Source organism: Anomalospiza imberbis, chromosome 3 (genome assembly GCF_031753505.1).
Source record: "Anomalospiza imberbis isolate Cuckoo-Finch-1a 21T00152 chromosome 3, ASM3175350v1, whole genome shotgun sequence".
NCBI classification, from domain to species: Eukaryota; Metazoa; Chordata; class Aves; order Passeriformes; family Viduidae; genus Anomalospiza; species Anomalospiza imberbis.
The window spans coordinates 74,898,608-74,904,481 of NC_089683.1; positions in this window are offsets into that span (position 1 = coordinate 74,898,608).

A 5,874-nucleotide genomic window follows, 5' to 3' on the forward strand; every position below is an offset into this window, starting at 1 on the left:
GAGATGTTGTGTATGCAGTCTCAGTGGTTTAAAATACTACTTAACTCCACAAAGGGACTTAGCTTGTTTATACCCTTAGTTCTTGAGCTCTCGTGCAAAATGCTTAAGCATCCCTTGGCATGTAGGTTAGAGCGTGGGTGTGTGTCCCTTTTCCAAGGACAGCTCCTCTTCCTGGGCCATGGGCAGGTTCTTTTCTCTCTGTTGTTTTTTTTTTCCTCTCTCTTCATGGCCTGTGCTGAGCCCTTCTCAGCTGCACCAGAGCCCAGCTCAAGCCAAGTTTATGGTGGGGCGGAATAGGAGATTGGGAAATGCAGCTTCTGCTCAGTTTCCTGAGGTATATATATCTTGTGCTTAAGGGCATATCTGTCTCATTCTACCAGAAGACAGCTGATCTGCCACTATCAACCTGAACAGGAGATGGGAGAAGCAGAGGGGACCTCTCCCCATCACTCTTGTTCTTAGTGGGGTCAGCAGCTGGTTGCAGTTGCCCAAGGGATGAGGAAGGCTACCTCTGCAGGCTGGAATGGAGGTGGCATAAGCCTCTGGCTGAGTCCCTACTCTGCCCTCTCAGTGGTTGGAGAGTGCTGGGCTGTGCTACTGCCCCAGCTGCCACTGACTGGAGGGAGGAGTGGGGGTAGGACTGCAGTGTCCATGCAACATGTTAACACACTGCAAATCAAGTCCCACCAAGGGGGACAGGCTAGGTATCTACAGCTGCAAAGCAGCAGGTTGGGAGGAGGGATTTTGACCAGAATGGGTCCTTGAGTTTGGGCACCTCAGTTCTGGTGTGGTTCTGCTTCTGTCAGCTGGGCTCTGGATCTGGCACTGAGCACTGTTAAGCCAAGGCCACAGAAGGTTAATGGTGCTGCTAACAGTGTTATTGATGCCCGATGATGCAAAAAGAAATTGTCAGGACTTTGCAAGTTGCTTTCCCAGGAATGGAGCAATCAATGATGAGGAATGTTGTACTTATTGTAAATTCAGACTCATGCTGATATGGCAGCTTCCTTCACAAGGGTCACTGCATGCCTCCTGTTCCTGTATATTCCCTGTTCCACGAAGTTGCCATAGATCACTCAGAGTCGATACAAATAATTAATTTTAGAAAGGATTTAAATTTGTGCTTTGAAGAATAAGAGGTTTTCTATACAGGCTAAGTGAGACCTGATGTGGGAGATAGGCAGATTATTTTGTGTTTGTGCTGTGATTTTCGTTATTCCTTACCCCAAAGTACACTGGAACATCAAAGACTGTTGGAGGAGGATTAAATAGACCTCAGGGGCAGCCAAACCCAACCATGCCCACAGATTGGTGGTGTAAATCAATACATCAATTCATTCAGCATGAAAATCAGAGTGCTGACATTCATTTGCAATGCTTTCTCTAAAGGACTGATATGTCAGTAATCTTTTATAAAACAAACGAAGTAAAAATGGCCATATTTGATAAGAAATTTTAAGGTGTTATTAAATTCTTAAGCAAGCTGGAGGATACCATAGTGCTATTTTGCAAGAAACACTTTTCTGAGTACAGCTCATTTACCAGAAAAGAGGCTGTTTGCTTAGGTTTTATTCCATAACTCACACAATTGTTCGTGTTAGAGACTTGTGCTCTGCATGCAAATCAGGAGAGATGAGCCAAAACAAAATTAGCAAGAATTAAAAGCACAGCAGTTACCTTGTAACAATTACAATCTCTGTAAGCAAGCATGATGCATCCCAGCAGGTACCTGCTGTTACATCACTTACTTCTGCTTAGTATTGAATAAAACTTGCTGCTGTCAGCCTTGGAGGGACTTCTCTCTATCCAAAGTGCTCAGCTGAGGGTGGAGAAGTTGTGTGTACTTCTGGCAGAGGTTGGAAGAGCTGTCCTGTCACCTGACTGCTGTGATTTTAACCCATCAGCCTTCCACAGATCCATCTCCCTTTCCAAGATTTCATAGGGTATGTTATGAAGGCTGCACATACCCAGATGACTTGTGCTAACAATTCCCAGTGCCAGCTGTTGGCTTTTGTTCCAAAGAATATTGTGAAGGGACTGCCCCTCCTCATAAACCCTAATTTGCAACTATTTGCTAAATGCCTGGGGTATGCATTTGTCAAGGATTTATTAGCCAGGAGGCTGGCTGACTGATGTGTGAAGTGGGAACCACTTCGTTTTCTCCCAGACTCCCAAATGTTTGAGGCTTAGAATACTCATATCCTACTGAGGGGGTTCTTTTACACGTAGCAGCTAGCCCTGACTTATTTTTTATCCTTCAGCCCCTGGATACCTGGAGAGATTTCAGTCTCACAATTTCTGTGGGATTTAGTGAGCAGCTTGTCATTTCTGAAGCCTACTGCAGGATAATCACTGTAATAAAAGATCTCTGGGACAGAAACTACCCTCTCATTTCCAATGCCTTGTGTTGTTTTCTCTTTGATTCCCTTCATTATCCTCAGTGACTTGAGGGATGAATGGACCATGCTTTTGATCTTGCAGAGTAACTGAAGGCGCAGATATTTTAAGAGAGAAAAATCTCTTGAATCTCATGGACAAAATATTCTCAAAAAAAACACCTATTTGCTCTCTTCATTTCTCCCCTTCTATGACTTTAAAGGATTCTAACTGCAAGGAACCCTGCAGGTCTGAAAGAAGGTAGGTGTATTGATGGATAGCTTTTAATCCTTTATTTGTTATGTGTCTGGCACCTAATTTTTGGCCAGCCTGGCTGATTAACAGACTTGCTCTCACACAACTGACCAAGAACAATATCTTGAAAACTGAAATTAAAAAGGTGGGAAAAAATGGATATTTATTAAAGTAGTTAACAGTCTGAGGCCTCTACAATCACTTAAACAGAAACATGGCATGACTAGCCTGGTCTGTCTGGGCAGATGGGAGAACAGGGAAATTGGGGTATGTTTTCTTACTTAGCTCTGCCACCATCCCCCCTGTAAGTGAAATTCAGCTTGAAATCTGATGACAATTTTAAGTCTCACAAATTAAGTAAGACTTCCACGTACTTGCTGTCTGCAGAGGATCATTTCATCCTCCCTAGCTCTGGATAAGTAACTTAAGTCTAAATGCTTAAAAATATCATGTCTCTTAGAGGTAATAGAACGTGTGGTTCCTACAGTGGTCAAAACCCTGGCTTAAGCAGCTGAGTTCCTTTTGCTTACATGGTGTGAAATAAGCAGCACTGCAGAGAGATGCCTCATGCAATAGCTGGACCGAGTCTTAAATCCAGCTTCTTCCCAGGGTGGCAAGGAGGAATGTCCTGCTGCTCTACTGCAGCCCTTCCTAAGCCTTTTGAGATAAAACAGGTATGGCATTCGTGGCAGGAGTGCAGACAGCACTGGTTAGTGTAAATGAGTACTGCTTAGTCACGTGGCACAGTCACACTCTTCCAGTCACCCCAAAGAGGTTTCTGCTGCTACAAAAGGCCTCTGGAGAAATTGCTGAAGCAGGTTTTGTAGCAGAGATGAGAACCAAGGGCTTCTCCCCACTTCAGGCAATATAGCCAGTTTTCTTCACAGCTTCACAAGGAGAGACTTGTAGGAGGCCTGTGCAGAAAAAACCCTCAGTCTGGTGGTTTGGATGCTCAGAGGGGAGGAAGAAGTCCTTGTCCCCATTTGACCCTGCCAAGGGGAGAGTGCAAGGGACCTCCTCTCCTGTGGCTGAGACCACTGCTTCACTTGCTGACTCCTGCAAACAGCTCCAGCACTTTCAGCTGTCTGTTAAACACAATGGATGTTGTCTTTTGTGATGAATTTTATCCTGTTGGGATAAGTGACATGGACTCTTAGAAAGCTGCCCCAAAAACTGATAGGTGAAGGAATAACCTACCTGGCGAGGAAGGAGTGCATTGGGTGCTGAAACTCCTCCTCCTCACCCAGATGGATGAGCCTCAGCAGTACATATCCAAGTGTCTGGGGAATGTCAGAACAAAAGGAGAGGTAGGACCTTGCAGAACAAGGTGCCAGGTGAAGCAGAGTTTCATAAAGTAAGATTTTATGCTTTTCATGCCTAAATCCCCCAAATTTCACCAGGAGCACACATGCTTTTTCTCATCCATCTCTTAAAATTTGCTTAGCAGTGTTCTGTGCATTTCCCCTTCTCCAGCTGAATTCTGGTGGAAACCACTAGTGGTCAGTGGTGGAAATTTTAATTACGTAGTTTATTTTATAAGCCACAGGGAGCCAGACAGAGATAATTCCATAACCCTAAATTATAAATAATGTATTATCTAATAGAGATGCTGCAGTCCCTTTAGGCTTGCAAATCAGCCAGTTAATAACTTTTTGGCTTAGATGTACTGAACACTGTAATAACCTGATGTCATTTTGAACACAGCAATTAAGAATTCAGTTTACAAGACAAATTGAGACTCATTAGAGTCAATCAGGGAGAATTACACAAACTTAAATTGCAGATATTTCTCACAGTTTCTCAAAAGAAAATTTTATTAGCTATTTTGAAAGAAAAAACTGCTGCTTTGTTATTCTGTCTTCTTTATAAAGAGCTTCTAATGAGCTCCTGTTCCAAACCTAATGTTTTTTAGTGATCTGACTGCACCATGTCATTATAGGTCATTGTGAAATTAGAAAGTGAGTGTGACAAGTAGATCACACTGGCAATTTCTTAGCAATTTATTTTAAGATTTTGCAATTGTGATGGCTAAAAGGAGGCAAAACTTTATTTTAGGTAATGCAATAGGAACTGATTCAGAAGCCAGTGACTTTGAGTACACTGGACAGAAAAAAAACCAAATAACCAAATAAACAAAGAAAACAACAACAACTCAGAAAAAGAAATAGTGAGATTTTATATGCTTAGTTCATAATCTTTGCTTATCTTAGAAAATGTTGGGAATTTTCCAGTACTTTAGAGCTCAGTAACATAAGTAATTCAAAGACCACTTAGTTAAATACACAACACACATATTCAATTATTTATGATTGCAATTTTTAATTATTTTAATACCACCCTTCTCTGTAAGCTTTGTACTATATTTATCTTTTTTACAAGATTGAATAAGCTGTAATGAAGCTGCCAAAAGCCAATTACCAATTAGGGTAATACTAATACTTCGTAGCAGAGGAATTGGAATAAAACTGTTTCCATTTAGCCAAGGATTTCAGATGAAATATTAAGTAGCATCATGGCTGGATTTACAGAAAGAAACCAGGCGGAGACTGCTTTTCAGAAACTTGCTTGACATATTTTTCCCCCTCAATTTCTTTACAATACAGAAGCCCAGTGCTATTGGCTCCACCTATAGCACTTGAGAGTCCTATTGCAGAAAGGCAAACTTTTATTATCAGTTGAATAAATCACAGAAAGACTCTGTTAATCCCTAACCTTTGCATCATTACGAATGCCTGACAATAAAACTCCTGTTTCAACTCCCTGCTTTCAGTAGCAGCATGTTTCTCTTCTAGCTTATTAGGCATCATTCAAGTTTCGGCTGAGAGGTTGTGTTTTGTAGTCACTATTTATGAAGATGTAATTTACATGAGCATTTCTTGAAATATCACAGTCAACTTCAGTTTCAATAAAGGATATTGGTATTACAAGACAACTGGAATTTGCATTCAAGTAACAGAGCAGAAAGGTTTGCAGAGAAAACCTAAAACAAAGTAGTTTTGCCTTAGAAAAGCAGTTACTTTCCATAGGAAGTTTTGTCTTCATCTTCTTTATTCCACACAGAGAATTAGATGTAAAGACTCTGAGATAGAGAACATGCTATGATGCAGCCTGACAGTTTATTACCAAATTTTATTCCAGACTTATTATATTTTCTGGAATTGGCTACCATGTGTCTTGCTCTCAGAAGCATTTCAGCGTAGTTTATAAAATAGAAAAAATTGTACTGTTGGTGTTGTTTATATG